Source organism: Anticarsia gemmatalis, chromosome 23, assembly GCF_050436995.1.
Source record: "Anticarsia gemmatalis isolate Benzon Research Colony breed Stoneville strain chromosome 23, ilAntGemm2 primary, whole genome shotgun sequence".
Classification (NCBI taxonomy): Eukaryota; Metazoa; Arthropoda; class Insecta; order Lepidoptera; family Erebidae; genus Anticarsia; species Anticarsia gemmatalis.
In genome coordinates, this window is record NC_134767.1 from 1,172,866 (window position 1) to 1,195,592 (window position 22,727).

The 22,727-nt window shown below is 32.4% G+C and overlaps 1 protein-coding gene across 1 annotated transcript in view; it reads right to left on the reverse strand.

Annotated features, from left to right (window-relative positions):
- Positions 1 to 19,581, reverse strand: part of LOC142983067 (lachesin-like) — a 124,954-nt gene extending 105,373 nt beyond the window's left edge. Inside the window, exon 1 of the mRNA XM_076129885.1 lies at positions 19,425 to 19,581. The gene's annotated coding sequence lies outside the window, so the exon portion shown is untranslated. The remainder of the gene's footprint in view (positions 1 to 19,424) is intronic.
- Positions 19,582 to 22,727: the final 3,146 nt, after the last annotated feature.

A 22,727-nucleotide genomic window follows, 5' to 3' on the forward strand; every position in this document is an offset into this window, starting at 1 on the left:
ATGTACTTTATAATGATATTGTAAAAGTAAGTAAAAGCTTGTTACCAGCGTTAGTAAATGTTATTCGCTTACTTTAGCTAAAAGATTTTTTTTTTTTCCAAATCTTAAACATTCTGTATGTCATAGAATACATGTTTATTAATGTTTAATCATGGTTAGGGTGTTTGGAATGGAATGGAAATCTCTATACGTGAAGCCATTAAAACATGTGCGACAACACTAAATACAAAACGATAACGACTCTACATTACAAAGTTTCTCTACGTAGAGACAAACATAGAGCCACTCATGTTTATGCAGTAGTTTGTTCAGACAACTTCGATGTACCTAGTATTGGTATATTAATGTACGTTTAATAGAGGGTAGAGTTTTAGTGAAATTAAAGTAGAGCTTGTTTTTGGAGGGAATATTTGGGTATGTGATTGTATGTATTTATTTTACTGCTAATATATGCTACAATAATATAAAATTGTATAATTATTATTATTGGTCTAGGGTTTCATTCGCAGATCGAACAAAGAGCTAGGTTTTTAGATTTATTTTAGGTTCATGAAACAATTACTTCGGGTATAAAGGACGTGATATTATGTATGTATCATCAGAATAAACACATAGAACCTAGCTTTGGTTGCATGGTTAATGGCAAAACTTACGCCAACATTTTCATATACACCCGAGAATGGAACCCATGACTTCTGTTCAAAAATCCTTTATACTATGTATATTTCTCTATACTATACTATATTATATTTTTGATAATTTAACCACCAGAGGGAGATAATTCTTCCATACATTTCAAAATATATATATTTAGTTACATTTAAAGGAATAAATCATCAGCATAAAAGGAAATTCAACGCGAATATTAAATCAGATTAAAATCAAACAGGGAAACAGAAATTTCTCATTCACTGCATACAATACTGTTAAAAGCCCGAAACCGCTAAAATATTAAAGAAATTGGGCAAATAAAAAAACCTTACAAAGAAATGAAGGGATTTTCCTTGGAATTTAATGTTTAATCAAACAAAATTATCATTTAAAATGATGAGAATTCACGATTGTATTTGCATAGCAAAAACTGCTGAACCACAAATCGATAGAGAATGTTTTAATTAATAGACCGGAGTTAATAATGGTTGTAATTGCGATGAATCTCTTTGAGTCGATCGGAAATGAATTTTGATGAGCAAATGAATAGGTGACTTTTGACTTTAATTGCAAAGATTTTCTGCTATAGCAAATGAGGAAATAGTAATCTCTATACATTTACATTTATTATATTATGTAATGCATTAGTACAAAAAGTAGGTATGGGGTCCTGTAGCTCGATTCTCTATTACTATCGACTACCGACAACCGACCTGTCATCGAGAAATTTTGTCAAAAATATCTGATCAGGCCTCTGACGGGCGGAGCAGAAACTTTTTTGGCAGTACATTCTAAATGTCAAAATTTCGATAGCTAGCCGGTTGTCAGTAGTCGATAGTGGTAGAGAATCGAGGTATTGGCGTCTTGAAATATAGGCCTCAAGCCTTATTTAGGAAACAGTCTCCCACAATATACAATAATAGTTAATGTTAATAATTGTATTATGTGCCAACTTCATGTTAAAATGTAGACATTTCGGTGAGAGAAATAAATATTTTATTATTATTTATTACTATGTTTTAATAGTGAGGAAAACCATAGTGATGAAGACAAGTCTTGGATACATCAGAGTTCTTAAAGAAATTTGCTATACCAAACCACTATAAGCCTGTGTGCCGAGTGGTAGACCCAAGGCCTAACCCTTTCCTTATTACGGGAGAAGATCCTTGCTTAATGGTGAAACAGTAATTTTTTTAATTTAAATATATTTTTAACTACGTACATAATATCACGCCTGCTATACTCGAAGGTTTTGGTATGATAAGATGTACCCACGTTTTGACATGCCAAGTTCATAATATAATAGGAAAAATAATATATTTTTTTATGGTCCCATGTAAAAGGGGACAAGCCTATTGCCATATTCCGGGCACGATATCAAACTACAACCATTGAAAAAATATTCTGATAAAAATGTCAAAGGACTAATATATTATCGCTGATTGTTGAAAGCTCCTCGCATGATCAATTATTGTATCAACCACATTGTAAAACTTTTGGCGATTGAAAAGAGTGGTCGTGAGTTTGTTGCAAGCTCTTCTCATAAGGCTCTACCCCCTTTCCGAGCTAGTGGTAGATTCAATAATTATAACGACTATCATAAATGTCAATATTTGACCTAAATGAATAAATGATTTGATTTTGATAATTTCGCTTGCATGACCCTAGTCCTTGTGATCAACAGTTGAATACAGTATCACATAGAATACAGAAGCAGTCTTATCCTAAACTCTATAATCAAAACTTAGTAACAAACAAAACACACCCAGATATAAGATTTATTATCCCCACATACTTCACCATTGCCTAAACTCAAGTCGTTTCGCTTTAATTGAATGAATTCCTACCGACAGTTAACAAAGCCAGAGGCAAGTTAATTAAATCACTGACGTTTTAAACTGCAGTGCGTGTTAGCTTTACCCACTGGTTGTTTCAGAGCAGCAATTTCCTACTATCGACTATAGACAGCTGTCTAGCTATCGATCAGGTTTGAAATATAAACTGATTAGCGCCTCTAGCGGGTACCGTGAGAACTAATTTCTATCGTGAAACTAAATGAAAATGTCTGGATACTTGATAGTAATAGCTGTAATAAATAGTGCTCTCAAATCGTTTAACTACCAGCTAGATAAAGAAAAATAACGTTTGAAAAACTGATCAGCGCCTCTAGCGGATGCCGTAAAAAATAATTTTGAAATACATTTTAAATGTCAAACTTTTGATGTATCGGCTATTGAAAAGCTCACGACAAATTTTGAAATGTCAAATCAATGAAAAAATGATAAGCGCCCCTAGCGTATTTTGCAAGAACTATTTTTAAGTCATATTAAATGTCAAGCGATCACCAGGTGTTACCGTCTGCCTTAACTTCAGTTGTAAAAGTTATCTGCTAATCCGCCAGGTTTTGAGACGTGCAAAGTGCTTGCGGGGCTTAATGTATATCAATAATAGCTCTAAGATTTGTAAAATGGTCGTATAGGCTCATTCTCAATTAAAGCACTTACATTGTTAATATTATTGGACAACTCAAACAAGGTCATTTCATTACAAATTAAGCAGGTTTGAACGAAACGTGGGTATATTTCGTACACCTCTGCTTACAACTTCAGATACAACAGGCTCAAATAAATAAAAAAGAAACACACATTCAAAAGCAAAACCACAAAACTTCCCATGGGAAAGACACGCTAAACAAATTGTTTCTAAAAATGGAAGACAAAACAGAAAAACATTTTAGTATTTGTGTTACATTTCCTTTGTCATACTCATCCCTACATCAAAGGGAGTGAAACATCACAACAAAATGTTTTTGTTAGACTTAAACGTTGCAATTTAATGTACTGGGTCCCTAGGGCGCTCCTTTGGGTTTTTGAGGGACCTTCGTATGGTATTTTTGGGGTCGAAATGATTTGAATAACTCTTTTTTTGGAAATGTAAACATTTTGTATCTGCTGTAGTTAATTCTGGTTTAATATTGTGAAAATATGACTTTCTAAAGTGCTAAATTGACTCAAGAATTGACATTACATATTTTTATAAATAACTGTGTTAAATAATTTGTGTTAAAAATCTAAAGCTCTTGTGTTAATTAGTCAATAAATTGTCACGTTTTTCTGAAACTTCAATCAAGCCATTTTTTGGATTATTTATTTATTAATATTTTTATCCTTTTCTTAGCCCACAAATGCCATTTTTTTAGTCGAGGGAATAAGTCATGCTAAAAATAAATATCGGAAGAGACTTTATTGCATTAACTAAACCGCGTGGCTTATCTCAACAGTTAACTTTTGGAAAAACAAATAATTTGTGTTTGATTCCAATAAAGATAATGATCTTCAAATTTCCTAAATTAATTCAGCAATTTAATCATCAATATATAACACATAGATAGGCTTACACATCATGTTTAGTACTTCTGCATAATAAGGAAATAATGTAGTAAGATAAAAATAACAAAAAAAAGTTATTTCCCATATTTCCTTATTACTTTGAAGTGATTTAGTTTTCTTCCATTTTGACGTGTTTGAAGTTGAAAGGTTCCAATCTGTCTCGCCGAGTTTTATTGGTTGAACAAAAATGTGAAGAGGCTTGACGTTTGACTGATGGAGGATAAATTAAACACTTTGCTTTTGTGTTCGTTTATTTCCGACATGATTTAGGTGTTAATTGAAACCGGGAGTATCTCGAGTAAGTATTTTTAAAGTTATATTTTACCCTGATATTTTAGCACAAGATACACTGGAAATTTCTAGTACGTTTGAATTCATCTGTAAAATGGTTCAAATTTTTTTTATGCAATTTTGACAATGATTTCTAACTGAACACCTAAAGTGAGTTTCTTTTTTTGAAAGTTGGTAATTCTTGTCGCAATTTTATCTCTTCACTGTCAGTATTCTAGCCCACAATTATTTAGTTACTGTAAAAGACACTACCTTCGGATACAGTTATCAATAGCACGGTTTTGCACAGTCTAAAATTTGACATTTAAGATGAACTGAAAAAATTACCCTCTTATTCATAAAAATATATATTATGAAGTTATTAAAGGCTTATAAAGTGTTTTGTGTCTTTCACTCCTTAGCGAAATGAAAAAGAGAAAACATATTATAGTAGCTTTTTAACTAAAATAGGTTTATAGTGTGTTTATGAATAAGAGGGTTAGTTTCTACGGCATCCACTAGTGGCGCTGATCATGTCTTAGTATCTACTTGGTACTCGATAGTAGCAATAGGAAATTACACCTCTGAAACCAAATTTAGTAGCATTAAGTGTCGCCTCTCATTCGATTAATGTATCAACCACATTGTAAAACTTTTGGCGATTGAAAAGAGTGGCCGTGAGTTTCTCTTTCTTTCCGAGCTAGTGGTAGATTCAGTAATTGTAACGACTATCATAAGTGTCAATATTTGACCTAAATGAATAAATGATTTGATTTTGATTTTGATTTGTGTGAGATGTATGAAATTAAAAATACAGGAAGAAATACACGTAAGAATTTCATAACAACTTGAATGTGTCAACCAGTTTCAAGCGATCTAATATTAGCTTCAAGTGCTTGATGAAATAGGGGCGGATATCGAGGGTGCTTGAAAGATCAAGTATCTTAATGAAAATCAATATTGTGCCTGTATTTCCGTCAAGGTATGTAAAGCCTTTAAAGTACCTACTTGTGGTTTACCTTATGACAGAAAGAAAAGAGCTCAAGATGATGTTCTTGTATAATGACTTACGCCTTTTTGTTTCTGTTTAAAACGGAAATTTAAAAACCAATTATTATTTTTTGTAAAAAACGTTTCCTTTGGGATAGTTAATATTAAATGTTGAACTAAAGCTTCCGTGTTTGTTTGCATGTTCTTTACAAATATTAAATTGCTTACTTTGCTGCTATTACTGATTGTCGTGAGTTTGGGTTCTATACAAGACATATATTTTCACAAAATAAATAATACAAACATACATGCAGACAAAGGGTAAAGAACGATGGTACGATGCTTACTAACTTCCCTTGGTAGTAAATAATATCTGAAAATGTTATGTATTTACTATAATAATTACTATATAATATACTATAATAATTTATCTTATTACCTATAAAAGTTATTATGTTTATCAGTTATCTCCTCGAAGGCGTCTGAAAGAGGCCGTGATTACATGTTCAAAGATATTTATTGACTGTCCTTTGAATAACCTTCACCTACAGTCTCAGGTAAGCACTAACCCAAAAGTGTCAGTTTCACACGATCTAATATCTATACTAATATTATAAAGCTGAAGAGTTTGTTTGAACACGCTAATCTCAGGAACTACTGGTGCGAAGTAAAGAGTTCTTTTTGTGTTGAATAGACCATTTATTGAGGAATGCTTAAGGCTATGTAACAACACGCTACGACTAATAGGAGCAGAGTACCAGAAAAAAATGTTACAAAAGCAGGGATAAATATGACCCATTCTCTTATGTGTCGCAAACGAAGTTGCGCGGGTCAGCTAGTAAATAAATAAATAATCATTAGACAACTCACATACGGTCATTGATTCCAAACTAAGCAGAGCTTGTACTATGTTAACCAATTAACTGATAAACATTCTTATATACTTCTAAATACATATATAGGTAATTTTTGATAGTCGACAGTACCGACTGTACAGAATCGAGCTACAAAAAGATACTATTAGTCCTACAAAAGACGTATAATTATCTAGGAATATCATCAATTTTGTATTAGCAATCCTACTAAAACCTTCATTTTTCCACAACCCTAATTCACAGCTCCGAAAAACGGATCCTATTTTACGGCTATCGAACATAAATCGTATAATCTCTTTGTAAGACTAGTCTTTAGTCTATTAGTCTATTAGCTACTTGCTATTGACAAAAGGAATTAGTACACAACCAGACTATTTGCGTGGTAGTACTTATGTAGTTAGGCTGTGGTTTTAGTTGAGCTGGGCTAAGCTGCGTTACTAATAATGTGTTTATTTTACGTTTACATATTTGCTTAGAGGAAAAGGCATGATATTATGTATGTATGTATGTAGGCGTGTAGAATTTCTTAGGGTTTTTTAGTGTTTGTATTTTGAGCAGTAGAACGCAGCTACTGATTATGAGGTTTCTAATACGATGATCAAACAAAAATCTATATATTATTAGCAACATGTCAGGTAATTTGCTTCATTTACAGCGATAGACTTGCCACCATTTACATGAGACTAACGTAGAAAACTACCTATATGCTAATATTTTCTCCCTATTATCAGAATCTCTACCTCCCAAACTGGTCATATTATATGTATTTTTTAACAGAGACTTCCACATTAATAGATACTATTATTTTGCCATATCTTTATTTTCATTTTGCATAGTACACGATACGTCTTCTATGGTGATATAGCTAAAGTGGAAATACAGCGGAATTCTAGTGGAACTGTCTAAGACATCATATTACAGCTTAGCCTCCCACATTACTAATGAGACCGCATCCCAAGTCACGTCTACTACTTAGAACTACGCAGACGTTTAGCCCGCCGCGGGCTTCAACGGACAAACGTTTCAAAGGTCGTTGACTTTTTAATGAATTTGTTGAGTTAATTTACTTAATGATGCAGGAGACTGTCTCTTAATGTAACTCTTGTAAGTCTTTAAGTAATTTGTTGCAGACTTTAAGACTAAAAGGGCTTAAATATTTAAAGAACTTTTGACTGTTGTAGCATTTAGTTTTATCGTACAAAGTGGAGTTTTATGGTCTTTATACCTACCACTAAGGGAAGAAATCTTGACCTTATACGTACATACATACAAGTGTATGTCAGAAAGTACATAAAATAATACGTAAATTACGCAAAGAGAGGATGTTCTAGAAAGACAAACACGGATCATATCGCCGATGTTTTTCGAAATGGTTAAGTGTAGTACTTGTGACCGGCGGTCCTGTATGACAAGATGTATGGATGTGAATGAGGCAAGGGAAGTTTGTGAGGATCGTACCTAGTGGTGTTCTTTGGTCTTTGCCTAACCCTTTGGGAAAAAGTCGTGATATTATGTCAGTATTTAAAAATGATAATGATATTTGGTAGAATTGTTTTTTGCTTTGTTATTTTTCATGTCAAATGCATAAAGATAAAAGCAATCAGTTTGTCAGATTCAGTGAAATATAACAACGAAATAGAATTAAATATTTTAGTCTGTACACAAATAAATAAAAAAAAATAATTGCTAGTGGTTAGTTTATTAAAATTGAATATTTTTCAAAGTATTTTTACTGGAATTCAGAATAAAAAATAGTTTGTTGTTTGTTTTTAATTTTTTACATTTTAATTTAACTTGTGTTTGTTTGTTAATCTGGCAATAACACAAGTCACGGATTGTGACGTCATAAAACTACACATTGAATTTGACAAAATGGAATAACCTGTGCTTTTTTTGTACAATATTACTTATATTTTTCTTCCATATATTAGGTCGGGGAAAACGTTTTTTCGCATTATAGTATGTATGAACTTGTATAATATATCTTTGGCTTCAAGAATCACAAACGAGTACATAGCTCATTAGGTTTCTTTCAGTGAGCTCGTGAGGTACCCCAATTATCGAGCTTTTTTGTGTAGAGAAAAAAAATATTACAAGTTCGTACATACTATAATGCGAAAAGACTTTTTCCCCGACCTAATAAGTTTAGTTTATTACAAAAACAAAATAAACGTCAAACTTTCTCCTACTCGTCAAAATCTTTAATTTACAATTTAGGCCCAAAAAATCGGCCACCGTTTACAGTTACATGGGTTTGAATCTACCCAACGTGTAGACTTGTATTATAAAGATAAGGCCTATCGATTTGTTATAAAGATACTACTTTATGAGACACACGATAAGACCTCTACAGCCTTCTGAACATAAAAATAATCTAGAATTGTATGGGTATGTTTTTCTAGGCTTTTTTTGGATTTTACTGGCTTACTTGTAACAGATGGTGTAGTTAATTGGATTAGTTACTGAAATATGGAGTTGTTTGCTAAGAGTATTAGGTCATGGACATATAGTAAGAAAATTTATATATCTTTATAAAACTGTTTATTACTTTTGAGCTTGAGATCCTGCACATAGTGCACATATGTATTTATTGTTATGAATCTTCCACAAAGGGTACACTACGCATCTGAATAGGCTTTAACAACATTTAAAACCCGATACTCCTTCAATTTAAGAGGTTACAGCATGCTCAAAATTAGATATTTAATAGTATTTAAAATAATGACACAAAATATTATATATATGAACTAAATAAAATAGTAATAATTTAAATTATTTTATACAGTGATAAGTGTTAAATAGACTTCTGTTTCTCAATCTATGTCTATGTTAGGGAGAATCTCTTCCTAGAATGAAAGAGGATCCAAACCTGAAGTCTATTGCGCTTGCCAAGTGCTGGTTGTAGATTTTGCATCCCTCGTTAAACTATTTGTAACTCTCAGGAATGTTTACGGTGTTTTCATTTAATTATATACAGGGCAAAATCTAACATTCTTTTCGCATTCAAATATGTTTTGTAGTAAGTTCATATCCTGAAGATTGGTAATTTATTCTTTAAACCATAACTGTCCCACTGCTGGGTAAGGGTCTCCGCTAAAGCGAGGGAGGAACTATGCCTTGAGTCCACCACGCTAGTCAAGTGCGGGTTGGGGACTTTGCATGCCCTAAATAAAGGTATAAAAAAAATAACCCGTTAATGTCCCACTGCTGGGCAAGGGTCTCCTCCCGTAATGAGTGAGGGGTTAGGCCTTGAGTCCACCACGCTGGCCAAGTGCGGGTTGGGGACTTTGCATGCCCTCAATAAATGTTTTAAACATATTTTAGGCATGCAAGGTTTCCTCACGATGTTTTTCTTCACCGTTGGAGCATGTGATAATTATTTCTAATACACACATAACTTCGAAAAGTCATTGGTGTGTTGCCTCGGGTTCGAACCTGCGACCACTGGCGTGGGAGGTGTCAACTTATACCACTCGGCTATCACTGCCTCAATAAATGTATGAAACGAATATTAGGCATGCGAGGTTTCTTAAAAATAGATTGCTTTTCATAAAACTCTGCTTACATTGAATAACAAGCGTATTTTTTTATCAATATTTTTGCTTGTCCTTGTATATAAGTATATTGTTTTGTTTTTATCCTGTATTATGACTCCCACACACTCTTGACTTTGTTTTCACAAACTAAGTTATAAGATAATTATTTATAAAGTTTTGTATCCTTGTCATCGTAACATCATTTCACACTTATCGTTCTAAGAATTTTATGTTTTAGATAATATTCCTACTTTGTTTTGGCCTTCGCAAATAATCAAGGATTAATGCTCAAATATAAATATATTTTTCAATCGTTTCTTTGCCATCCTAGCATATGAAAACTGTAGAACCAACTACAATAATATTCTGCAGAGTGTAAAATTATCTATTGGGAAAAAAATAGGCAATTTTTTAGAAAAGGGGACATTTTGGCACTGAAAAAGAGTTGGTTGCGTTTTTTCTCACGAGCAAAATACTTTACAAAATGTGCTATATTGTAAATGCTGAGACGATTTAAATATAACTAATCATATGTTAAAAGAAGATTGAGCCATAGCCATTAATTATATTTTATTTTAATCTGTACTATCGATCTCATATTAAAAATGCTAAACTTTGGATATTTCCATATTTAGATGGATTTTTGTTACCCAATCACGCCAAAACACCTTATGGTGTTTTATAGGTTATTTAACACTCTCACTTTGTATGTTAATAATGTTGTTTTCGTAATTAAAATATAAGACGTAAGTTAAGTATTGTACTCATATTCATTTTGAATAAATAGAATTTGAATTTACAATCACATTATAATAGTTTTTAGGCAATAAAGTCTTTCCACGTAAACAAAGACCAGAAGCTTAACAACTAAACCTGAAAAGCAATTTATCTCTACTCAAAATAAAATGTTCAAAACAATATTCGTACTAAAACATGCCATACAAAAATATAATAAAACTCCAAGTAATACGGAAGTTTCGTATTCAAAACTTACGAGAACCTCTCATAAGTTAGAGGAATACGTTTAAAGGTTTCTACTGGAATAATAACTATAATACTTTAGACTTGAAGCTTTCAATTTGTATTTTGGGGTATATAATATGACACGTAATTTTTTCGTAAATAACTATAACTTTATAAATTATAACTAACCATCGCACATAACCGGTAAAAATGCAGAAAAATATCTCGTAGAATGTAATATCGCAGACTAGAAAACCAAGCGTAATTATGCACATAAATAGCAATTTTATAATGTGGTTTCATATACAAAAGAGCAAACTGTTATATACTTGATACGTTATGAGAAATATCAATACTCGTATTATTTTGTTCTTCCTTGATACAATTCTACGATCACCAGTTACACCTAGTAGTACATTGTCTCGATTCTCTACTACTATCGACTACCGACAACCGAACTGTCATCGATAAATTTTGTAGGAAAATCTGATCAGCGCCTCTGTCGGGTGTCGTAGGAAACATTTTGGCAGTACATTCTAAATGTCAAAATGTCTATAGCTAGCCGGTTGTCGGTAGTCGATAGTGGTAGAGAATCGAGGTACATGATCATATAATAGACAATTAAAAGAATTGATTGCGAACTTACTTAAGTTGTATGTATTTCAATACTACATAGCTGAACTTTTGTGTCACGTTCTCCTTTAAAAACAAAGAGATTGTAACTTAAGGGTCTTGAGTGCATCATGTTAAAGATTTGTACTATACCAGTTTTTGTAGTGTCATCAGCTTTTGTAATCAAATAAGCAGCCAATTTCACTCGTACTGCTAAGCGAACCAAAATGTTTAACACAATTTCACTTTACCGTAAAACAAGAATAATTCGTAAATTACAAGCACTATACCAAAAACCTTCGGCAAAAGTGTTGATAACATTCCCCCGAGTCTTATATCCGCTGTTGGAGGCGATACTCTTTGAAATTGGGTTTTGTAACGTTAACGCGAATGTTAACGTTTGGGAGTACTATTGATAAGTTCGGAGGTCAAAGGTTAAGTGAGTTTGTTGCGGTTTGGATTTTGATTGGTGACTGCGTTTTACGATTTTATGTTTATTCTTGATAATCGGTCGCAAAGTCGTCTGTGTGGACTTTAGGTTTTCTGTTTTAACAACTTTTTATATTATGTTATTGCTTCACTTTTCATTCACGTTTAGCATATCTGTAGGCTATATAACAAAAACCATAGCTACCCACAATTTATAGACTATTCAACACAAATAAAATCAATTCGAAATAGTAGTATCTGAGATTAGCGACTGCAAATAAAAAAATCTTTGGCTTTATATTGTGGAAGAGGAAAAGTATCTAATTAATAGATATTCATAACAAATCACGCCTTTTTTCCATAGGGGTAGTTAGAGACTAAATGTATATTTTATTAAAATGGCTAACATTAACGATTTTAAACTCTCACGACTTGTACACGTTCCTAATACTATAATGTAACGGGTCTTAAGTATCTTTAATTTTCATTTGCGCTTAAGACCCGACATCATAATATTATGGATAACATTCTTAAATTTTCCCCTTATATTTTTTTTACTACTCAAATAATTTGTCATAACTATGTCCCAAAGAACACAAATAACACGAACTCATACATTTTTCATAACACATCTTTACATTGATCGGATATCAAAGATATCCACGCTTGATCTATTCATACAATAAATCTTATCAGTCGGGGCTGTCCGTACAATGATTTATCTCAAGTGACGTCTAGAGGAAAACTAGGTGATAGTTGGTGAGTGGCCTTTGTTATGTGAGTTTATGTGGTATGTTAAGTAGGCATGTACATAGGCTTTTATAATATACTAGCTGATCCGGCAGACGTTGTTCTGCCATATAAAAAAAGCGGCAATTAGGGGTATGAAAAATAAATTTTGGCCGATTCTCAGACCTACTCAACATGCTCACAAAATTTCATGAGAATCGGTCAAGTCGTTTCGGAGGAGTAAGGTAACGAAAACTGTGACGCGAGAATTTTATATATTAGATATAGGACGTATTTTGGTTACTTTTAAAAAAAGGGGTTAAGGGGTCTTAGTATGCTTCAAAATTTTTGAAACAAAAGTTATTGGGAAAGAAATGTAAGCATAAGCACGATTGTGTTCAGTCAGTACTTTGGTTTATCGAGAGTTTAATGTCTAAAATGTACATGCAGAATGTACCTACTGCCAAAATAGTTTAATTTTTTTTGACATTTTGCCGGTTTTTGGTAGTCGATAGTGGTGGAGAGCTGTAGGTGTACTGATTAAGTGCATTAAAGTTTTTGGAAATTATGTATATAACGCTTTCTTATATCATTAATACAAATTTATTATCTGTAAGTAACGCTTTCATGCTAGTACAAACCGTTGAAAACGTTTTTAAAAATCTGTTCCTAATCCAAAATTTGTGTACCAACATTAAAACTAGATTTAATTTAAAGTCAGTAAATATTCTTATATAGAGTAAAATATAAAAATGTTTAATATAACATGATTTGATAATGCTTGCCACATCAAAATAACTAACTTTATCACATGTATAAAAGCAAAATAGTAGACAAAATAGTGCCAATATATTTGCTACAAGCCTAAAATCTGTACTCAGCGAATTTAGAGTTTACGATCTTTAGTCTAGATTCAAATATATAGCCAATGTTACAGTTTTCTGAGCCTGGATTTTCAGCTAGATGTGCAAAGATGTCTAGAATGTATGGTACGTAAGTTGTATAAGTATTGGTTTTGTTAAAAATACTATCTGGGGGCACGGAAGTGCCCCCGCAAGTCGAGCAAAAAAAAGCGGCACGGCCGTAACATCCTTTTCTCGAAGCAATTCGGGCTATTTTTGACACCCCTATAATTTCGTTGTGGATAAAACAAGAAGCCTGGATTTTCAGCAACTAATCAGTCATTGTATAAACACGGTATATTTAAAATTTCAGTCAATTTGAACCAGTAGTTTAAGAATGACAACTTGTTAAAATTTTGAATTTTGTCACTCACTGATTCACTGACTCACTGACTCACTGACTCACCGATCATCAAAAGTCTAAGGTACTTCTAGCAGACTTAGAAGCTTCAAATTTAGAATAAAAATAGGGTTTAGTGTCTTAATCATGGGAAAAATTCAATATTTTCTAATTTCGGTCCAGTTTTCTAAATACACCAACTGCAACAATAACTTTGTAATCCCATATAAATGTATAAGATTACAAGGTTACATTTGCAGTTAATGAATTATTATTACTGTAGAAAATAAAATAAATAGGTGTAAATAGGTACCTACTATATGAGGCATAACGGGAGGGGGTATAGGGTGGGTAAGGGTGTTTAGCCCATGAAACTGAACAACATTCCCATATGAAAATATGTTGAATTATGAAAAAAAAACGACTTTCCATACGAATTGGACTTATGTTCGCTCTACAAAAAGAAGTGAGATGCCATCAAAACATTCTGTAAAAACCTCAAGTCTCGCCGTAAAAAGTTGTGAGATCTATATAATACCAAGTCGATTAATCTATTTAGTCTCTACTTAAAGGACCTTCTGTCTTAAGTTATTACGTATGTTATTATCATGCCAATTTAAAAAAAAAATACCTTTAAAACAAATAGATCGACTTGGTCATCGCAAGAAAACACAAATTGCCATTAACATTTCAGGAGCATTAACTTCTCGTCGTGCTGTGTAGTGTGATACATACTAATAATCAAAGCATGCGATCTTATGTTAGAAGAGTCTTGAGATGCTACGGTGTTATGAGAGCAGCGGGTTTGATTATTTGTAGAAAAATATATTTTAAGAGCTATGTTACGTAATGAGTTATCAAATCCGTTATGTCATCCTTTTATCGTTCATGACCCGCGCAACTTCGCTTGCGTCACATAAGAGAGAATGGGTCAAAATATTCCCCGTATCCGTAACATTTTTCACTGGTACTCTGTTCCTATTGGTAGTAGCGTGATGATATATAGCCTATAACCTTCCTCGATAAATGGACTATCTAACACTGAAAGAATTTTTTAAATCGGACCAGTAGTTCCTGAGATTAGCGCGTTCAAACAAACAAACAAACAAACAAACAAACAAACAATCAAACAAACAAACAAACAAACTCTTCAGCTTTATAATATTAGTATAGATTTATTTCCCATGAACAAACGTAGCCTGTCTTTGGCTAAAAGCTTCGACAGTAAATGTGATTTCAAAAAAACATTTTTTCTGTCCTTTAAAATCATCAAAGATACAATTTATGTAGACGAAATAAATTAACCGTAGAAATTAAAGCCAATAAAAATACCGACATTAGATCTAGAGCAGAAATCTAAGTGTCTTAACTAAAAACAGAGCTATAAAAACCAAAACATCTGTAAACACATCTCTCGCTTCAAGTTCTATGAAACATCACCCTAACAATGGATATCCAACCTTAATATACTACGTGCCGTTATGAAACCAACACTGGTAACAAATATTGGCGAAACTTGGACCAAATATTTGTTCCAACAAAACCAACTTGTACCGAAAACATGGGTTGGTATTGGTTTGGACAAGTAATACAAATGTTTGTGCATCTTGTGAAACCGTGTAGTAAAGTTTTGAATGGTTGTTTATTGGTTATTCTGCAAAACAAATAATGGATGTGATTCCGATACTTTTTATACAGTTGTTCAAATAGCAAACCGCTTTGAATAATGCTATTTCAGTGAATGCAAATAACTATATATTTTTTGACGTTCCTTCTTCTTTACAAAACATTAGATAGAGAAACTCCTCTGTTAAGAGGCTCAATAATTAAATATCAAACCAAGTTATTTACTACCCATGTCAAAAAAATATAAAAATCAAGCTTATTTAAAAAAATAGAGCAGGTACTTCTTGATTTTAGGATATTGCCTCCTTACTTGAATGTTACATATTCTGTAATACCTATTATACTACACAATCTACACATATATTAACACGTGTTTCCAGAAATTACTATAACACAACAATTCAAAAGAAAACCATTTATCACACAAACATTCTATTCTCAATAGGAACCAAACCTCTAACCACTAAGATTGAAGTAGCAACATAATCACTACTAAACCATAGTGACAGTCTTCATCTAAAATTCAATCTTAGATCTCAACAATGATAGATCGATTCATTAACTAAGACTTCATTTTCAAACTTAATTTTCAATTTCTGAGGGTTGATTTTCAACCCCTATCTCAGTGTTATTGTTTTAGTTTCAGTGTTTGTTCTTAGGCAAAATTAATTTCAGCGAAACTTCAGAGATTATTGTTGATTTTTTACAACTCTTAGTTTTAAAGATATGGTAATTTATTTTTCAGGCTTATTGAAGGGATTACATTTTCTGTAAATTGTAGTGATAGTATATAAAATATTTGACAGTTCACAACCGGTGTATGATTAAGCACTTTTCATGTTCATGTGCTTTCCGTGACACGGAAGTATACAACTTCAATTTTCCAACTCAAAGCAATCATTGAAAATATCTTGATAAACATTTTCGGGTACAACTTTTACGGCCCGGCCCGAGACTTAAACCCGAGACTTCAGTGTAACAGTCGCAGACACTAACCACACGCCATAATAGCGCTTACTACTATCGTAGTATTAAACTGTGAATTCAATTAAAAAGCATCTCATTTATCAATCACTAGTCTGAATAGATTTTCAATTTATTATCACAATACTAAAACTAAATTAATTATCAAAAGAAAATTACTTCTAAAATAAAAGTTTAAAGTAATCCGCTTAAAATATATTTTACAAAATAAGCTTTTCGGTATAATATACTTTAATACATTCATACTTAAAACCACGCCTTTTCTTATAGGCGTAAGCAGAGTTCAAAGAACGTCACTTGTTACGATCCTTCCAAACTTCCCTTGCTTCATTCACATCTATACATCTTGTCATACAGGACCGCCGATTACGAACTACATTTAAATTTCGTTTTAAAACTGAATCGCTTCAGACAGTCGTAATGATCAAAATTTTTAATTAACCCCTCATTTCCAAAAGGGTAACATCGTTTGAAAAATACCTATATTTGCATTTTGCAGAACTGCGTAAAAGTTTTTACGAAATTTCTGCGAAAATTCCTGAATTTTCTTTCGGGTCTGACGTTCTATCGAGAAATTTAATTAAGTTGATTATAATTATAAAATTTAGGGGCGGTTTTTAGTAACGTGAGTGATTTAGGGATGTGCTGATGATGCTGCTTGAATTTGAAAAAAATATCAAAAGGCTTTCTAAAGAATTATCTGACGCAGGAATAATGCTCATTAATTAACCCAACACAAAAATAAATTCATTTCGCCAATTATGTCTCGCTTAGAATTCAAGTACAAGTTTGAGTCTTATAATAGTATCATTCCGCTTTTTTAAAACTTGAGACCAATTAGTTGATTTTCGCGTTTTTGAAATATATTTTGTTGGACTACGACTATATTTTTGATACGTAGAATTAACCAACAATAAAAATACAACAATCAAACTGAATCACTTAAAGAAAAATTACCCCAGTTTAGTTATAAAAAATCGTTGATACTCTTCATATCCTTATTACTAATTGCCAATTCGTTATTGAAATCATTAAAGTTTAACATAAATCAACCCGAATTGAAAATAACACCCCAAAAAACCCCAAACTCTTTACAATACAACATAAATGTAGCAGAACATTTCAGGAACATAATTAGACTCGTATTATTTATTCAAGCACCGTGTAAACTGAGTTAATGTGCTCCAGTAATTGACTCCTGTGACGTAAGTTGATTTAACCTTTGTTTAACAGTTTTGTTAAATAGCTCAATATTTATACATCATTAACAAAAGTGGGGTGGGACAATATGACTGGGGTGAATTAAAGACTGGCAACCATTTTAGTTACATCTGTAAGTCGTGACGACATATTGTTGATGGCTCAACATTTTTTTTATTCCTGTTCAATTTTTATTCACTCTTTAATCCATGCTTATCCATGCTTATATTATAAATGCGAAAGTAACTCTGTCTGTCTGTAACTCAATCACGCCCAAACTACTGAACCAATTTGCATGAAATTTGGTATGGAGATATATTGATACCCGAGAAAGGACATAGGCTACTTTTTACCCCGGGAAAATGATGCATTCCCATGTGAAAATTCAGGTGGCGGACGAAGTCGTGGGTAAAAGCTAGTAGTGTATATATTTAAAAGCCTATACTGTCCCACTGCTGGACAAAGGCTTTTTTTCAAGTCATCTGTATAGTCAAAACGACTAAACCGTAGAAACACGGATGAGCCGCTCCTTCATAATCAGATACCATGCCAAAATAAAGTGTTTCTAAGGATTTTCTATTCAGCTTGGATTTTTTTAAAATACCAGGCAAATTGTGTAAATATAGGCTTCCTCTTTATAACATGGAACTAATAATATAAACGGCAAAACTAACACTTTTCACTGTCATATTGTTTTAATAATAAACGTCGAGTAAGCTCTGATTAGTGATACAATGCTTTGTCACTTACAATCAATTTGAAAACTGTATATGAGTGAAAAAGACACTGCATAAATAATCAGAGCTTTACGTTTATTAGTTAGACAGTTCGAGTATAACAAGACCTTATACAAAACGTTTATTGGAATTTCTATCCCAATACTCCTACTGAATGCAAACGCTTAAAATGCAAATTCATAATTATAAAAGCCTCGAGCGTTTTGCAATCAATTTAAAATTAAATATATCCAATAACTTGTAGTTATACAATTAATAATTCTACGTTAATAAAATTAAGTGGTTTGCATTTCAATTAATTAATAAACCAACCAATAAAAAATATTGTACAATACCGCTTCAATACAAATAAATAATATTATTCAAGTAGGTATTTCAGTTAAGTTTGAAATAAGTATGTACGACAAAAATTATAGGCGGCTTATATCAGCTTGCACTTTAGAGAAACGGCTTCCATCGCTTTCAAATATTTTTGAAATCGGCTTAATTTTTTTCAAGCTACTAGTAACTGTAGTTTTATTTATATTTTATCAAATTTTTAGACTCTTTCTAAACAGTACGGAATTATATAAATATCAGCTGAATTCTATTATTTATTATATTTCAATTTAAAATTAAATGTGTTTATAACATTAAAGAGCATGAGTTTATTTGTTTAAAACAATAAACAAAAAGTATTTACCCCATAAAATAATTTATTTAACCGTTATCTCATTTTATCAGCAGAAGATTAACCAACATTATTCAATAAATGTTGTATTCTATATTGTACCTATTTATTAATTAGCTACAACAATATTTCCGAAAATCATCGTAAGCTTTATTCAATTATTTCAATTGTAATTATTCAAATAGAATATCATTCATAGAAATTACGCAATCACCACATGGTAGAAAAACAATAATTTATTCATATTAGGTCAATCAGAATATAATCTCTGAAACTCAATAATACAAACCTACCCTCATTATTATTATTACGAAAGGAATTAAAAATTCATTCCCATATTAAAACGCTGTATACAAAATATAACGGAAAAAAAAATGTGATAAATACTTTTACAAATATTGTATGAAAGCCAATAAAATTCTTGACGGATTCCGCGAAAAATATTCACGCTATCCATTCATAAAATATTATATTTACTATAAAAAAACTATAACAATATTTAGAATTTTTTTAAAACTCACCTAAAATCACTTAACACATCACTGTTCACTGAAAAAAAAATCAATATTTTTTGTCACAACACTTTTTTTCAAAACACATTATTTTTACAACTTCTTTTTTATTGTCCACCACACTGCATTTTTGACACTGCGTATCGGGAAAATAGGGGAGGGAACGTGCGACCCCTTGTACTACGCGGACCCGTCTACCCCCCGCCAAAGGTTTTAAGTGCTCATTGCGCATGCGTTGTGTTTTCACCGAGACAGCAAGACTGTCTTCAGTATTGTTGATAAATAAAATGAAAAGACAAAATTGCATTAGTTCTATTTAAGTATATTTCTGTCATATTATTTGAGATATCGGATTAAGTAAATTTTATGAAAACTTTTCTTCACGAAAGGTTTTTTAAGTGATGCTCTTTCGGCTGCACTTAAAATTTTGTTAGATTTTCTTATTATTTATGTGCGAAAGTACAATTGGTAAGTATTTATTATATCTATGCGACTTGCCAAGAACATACTCTCTTTGTACGTAGCAAAAGGCGTTATGTACTAAGTCGATGTGCATGTATTGTGGTGTTAATGTGACGATCTTCATGCTTTTGGGAGCAGTAGTTTCCTGGGTATTACTACCATTGGAGCTATTTGAAACGTTTGACATACATTTATTTTGTGTACCGTATACCTACAATACATTTTGTTGCATAACGATATTTGAGACTAGCTGACCCGCGCAACTTCGCTTGCGTCACATAAGAGAGAATGGGTCATAATTTTCCCCGTTTTTGTAACATTTTTCGTTACTACTCTTTTCCTAATGGTTGTAGCGTGATGATATATAGCCTATAGCCTTTCTCGATAAATGAACTATCTAACACTGAAAGAATTTTTCAAATTAGACCAGTAGTTCCTGAGATTAGCGCGTTCAAACAAACAAACAATCAAACAAACAAACTCTTCAGCTTTATAATTAGTATAGATTATTATCATGGTTTTAATATATTAACAATACGTGAAACTCCCCTTGCACGTCTCTGTCAGCAAATTTTAATCAAGAAACAATATATTTGACAATCGATTCTGTCAAATCTGACAAAAAAATGCCGATTGAATGAAAAAAACAGCGTTTCCTTCACAAAACACACTATCTATAGATTAACGGAAAGAAAGAAAGAATGGGAATAACGTCCGTTTTTTTCCTGTGATTGTAACGAGTGATTGTTGAGGAAGACAACCGTTGATTTGGTTGATTGGACGTGCCAGTCGTTAATTATAGGGGGCCGGAACTCGATCGTTCGTGTATTAATGTGGGAAAATCTTTGGTTCCGTGTTTTCCTTGTAGTATGCAGTTATATTTGAGTAATTTAGATATATTATTATGACTGTCTACGTGTTCCAAGTGGTTGTATACAGCTGCTGAAAACAAAGTCTGAGGTTTGATCTGCGGGTCGGGCAAAGTGCTTTTTAATTTACATTATGATATTTTTCGTTAATTATAGGGGACCGGAACTCGTCGTTCGTGTATTAATGTGGGAAAATCTTTGGTTCCGTGTTTTCCTTGTAGTATGCAGTTATTGTAAGACTTATATTTGAGTAATGTAGAATTATTATTATGACTATGTGTGTGGTTGTTATGACTCCTGAATGCAAAGTCGCGGGTTTGATTTCCGTTGTGTTAGTTACGTGTGTGGTTGTTATGACTGCTGAAAGCTGCTACTATACGGTATAATAGACTAACACCATAATATATTAAAACAAAAACGTGGGCGTATTTAATACACTACTGCAAATAATGTAATTAATTAGTAATGTGATAATATATAATATTTTTATTAACGTAATGTTATGTGCTAGTATTTGCATTGAAATATTACTTAAAATGAATTCATCAATTTTTAACACGTTCATTTAAAACTACAGACACTAGAAAGTTAAAACGGTACCATTTCAGACAGAAATACGTAACATTTTCTCATATAAAACGCATGCTACGTGTTACCTGTGAAAAGTCTACTGAATCGCGTGGTACTTTTTACAATCACGCTGGCAGCGGTCGTTGAAGCTAACTGCTGTATTTTGTGTCTGTTTCATTTTTGAGAAGTATAATTACGATTTCATTCATCATATGGTTAGTGGTCAATCTAGTGACAAAGTCGTTCAAACCGCCCGAAATCTTTGGGCGTAGCTTGATGACTGATATCCTAATTGACAAATATTGGGATGGAATTTTTACGTGCCCTACAAAGCCGAAGACGCTCAGTTCAAAATACACAAAAATCAAAATCAAAATCAAATAATTTATTCATATAGGCATTCAAATGCTGACACTTATGATAGTCAATGATACAAAGAGTGAATTTACCACCAGTTCGGAAGGTAGGGCCTATGAGAAGAGCTGGCAAGAAACTCTTGGCCACATGCGGTCATCCAAAGAAAGAATGTTCGCGTTAAGGTTGCTTAACCCACTGATAGTTTGCTGAACGTTCGTTGCGAGAGCGAAGCGTGTACAATACTTTTCCTGACGATGTTCGCAGGTTAAATAACTGCTACTATAGCGCGATTCGGTCTGTACATTACATCGTTTTTCAATATTCTATTAGACTGGTATCAATCGTTTGCTTAAAAAATGCTGGTATTAAATGTATATGAAAGTAAGCGATACAGGGTGTCAGATTCGATATTGTTTCCGCAATAGTTTTCATAGTATTTCGTACTAAGTTTTTATATTGTACAGAAAATAGGTTAACGCAATTGTTTATCGAAATTACTGGTATGTCGTTACTTGATACATTAATTAATAGAAAAATGCTCAGAAAAATACGCTGAAAAATATTGTTACGAACATTGTTACAATATATTGTGGTGATATCAAATGCAAATTGCCAGTATATATCAGATTTAAAATTGTATAGTTAGTGTGAATTAAGCCGTGTATTCTGTTAAACCTTTTACTATATATATCAAATAAACCACAGTTTTTGTTTATTGCTAATGATTTTTTATTAAAACTGTTATTTATATTTATTTACTTATATTGTATAATATGTCGTACAATTTAGCTGTAATTTTAAAAGATCTTTGACAGTCGTTAACCGTAGTCAGAAGCTTGAAAGTCTGATAACCAGTCTTACCGAAGGTATAAGATGGTCAGTGGTCACCTATCCACAGAACAACCTTGGCAAGAGTAGCTTAACTTGAGAGATTGATCCGCGCGGCTTTTGTTAACTAAACCACGAACTTTTTCTGTAGGTTATAAACTATATTATTATGTGTACTTAATTTTATGAACAGTTTTTGCGTGTACAAGTAACAAACATAATATAT